The sequence below is a fragment of the Magnolia sinica genome, chromosome 7, assembly GCF_029962835.1.
Source record: "Magnolia sinica isolate HGM2019 chromosome 7, MsV1, whole genome shotgun sequence".
In the NCBI taxonomy this organism is placed as follows: Eukaryota; Viridiplantae; Streptophyta; class Magnoliopsida; order Magnoliales; family Magnoliaceae; genus Magnolia; species Magnolia sinica.
In genome coordinates, this window is record NC_080579.1 from 40,083,644 (window position 1) to 40,085,148 (window position 1,505).

Here is a 1,505-nt window from a genome sequence, read left to right on the forward strand (position 1 = left end):
TTGGTTTTGAATATGTTTCCAGACTGGATCCTCTTGAGGTTTCCCTTGATTCAAGAATTGGGTAGGGATTCCTTGAGTAGTAGTAGTTTGTCCTTTCCTCCAACTAAAGTTCGGATGATTTCTCTAACAGGATTGTATGTGTTAGAGATGGGTCCACTGAAAGGTCTTTGGTAGTTGTTCACGACATTCGATTGCTTGTTCAGTGACTCTGGAAAAGCAGGTATTGTTGGAAAATTTTCAGTTGTATGTATGTTGCAAGCACAGATACCGCAAATCACTTCCTTAGCCTTATCCTTCTCAAGTTCCATGGCCTCGACATTTCTTGCGAGACTGGCCACTTTAATGTTTATATCATCATCCTCTTTTAGCAAGTATATCCCACATCTCCCTTGCTTAAGTAGGCTTAGATGTGGTGCTAGGTTTTGGGGTGATGTCCTATGATTGTGCAGTTTCAGTGAGTTTGTCAAAGTAACCCCACACCTCATCGACATTCTTGTTCATGAATTCTCCGTTACACATCGTCTCAACGAATTGGTGCATGGAAGATGTCAGTCCATCGTGGAAGAAAGTTATTATGCGCCACATTTCAAAACCGTGTTGTGGGCATGAACTGACTTGATCCTTGAACCGCTCCCAACATTAGAAGAATGTTTCATCTTCCTTTTGGGCGAAGTTCATGATCGACTTCCTGATGATGTTCGTCTTATGGTATAGAAAGATTTTTTTTATGAAATCCTTCATCATGTCATTCCATGTGCGAATAGATCGCGGATGTAGTGAGTGCAACCGCGTCTTAGCTTTCTCTTTCAAGGAGAAAGGAAAGAGTTTCAGCCTGATCGTGTCCTTAGACATGTTAGGAAAGTATAAATTGGCTATAACCTCGTCAAACTCTTGTAAGTGCAGGTATGGACTTTCAGATTCAAGTCTAAGGAACACTTTAAGGAGTTGGATCACTCTAGGCTTGATATCCATGTTTCCTGTGTTTCTTGGAAAACCAGACAAGAAGGGGTGCTCATCCCCGCTGGTTGTACGTAATCTCGTAAAGTACGAGGCGAGGGTGCATGGTGCACCTTATTCTCAACCTGGACTTCTGCAACTCAAGGTTGCGGCTGATTCATTAGTTGATTTATAAGTTGATTTACAGCCATAACCTTAATTAACTCCTAGGATCTCGAGTGGTGTCTAATCTTGTGATGGATAGATAACCCCTTAACCAATTCTCCTTCACTCAAAAGACATTGAGTGTTGTTACGGACCCACTTGGGCATGAAACACTCGCAGCCCTCAATTTCAGATTCCAACCTAAACATAAAAGAAAGAAGGGAAATAGAAATCTAGAAATATAAAGAGAGAGGGAAGTAGAAAGAAGTTACTAAATTAAGATCCTGCAAAACGAAATAAAAAATGTCAGTTTTTTTTTAAAATATTCTGAAATTAGAAAGTTTCTAAAAATAAAAATAGAAAGATGAGTTAGTTTTTAAAAATAATAATAAGAAAATAGCCTA

At 39.4% G+C, this 1,505-nt stretch overlaps 1 non-coding gene across 1 annotated transcript; it reads left to right on the plus strand.

Annotated features, from left to right (window-relative positions):
* Positions 1–589: 589 nt before the first annotated feature.
* LOC131252329 (small nucleolar RNA R71) lies at positions 590–696 on the plus strand. Its single transcript, XR_009174356.1, has one exon. It is a non-coding gene; the product is annotated as a small nucleolar RNA R71 (small nucleolar RNA).
* Positions 697–1,505: the final 809 nt, after the last annotated feature.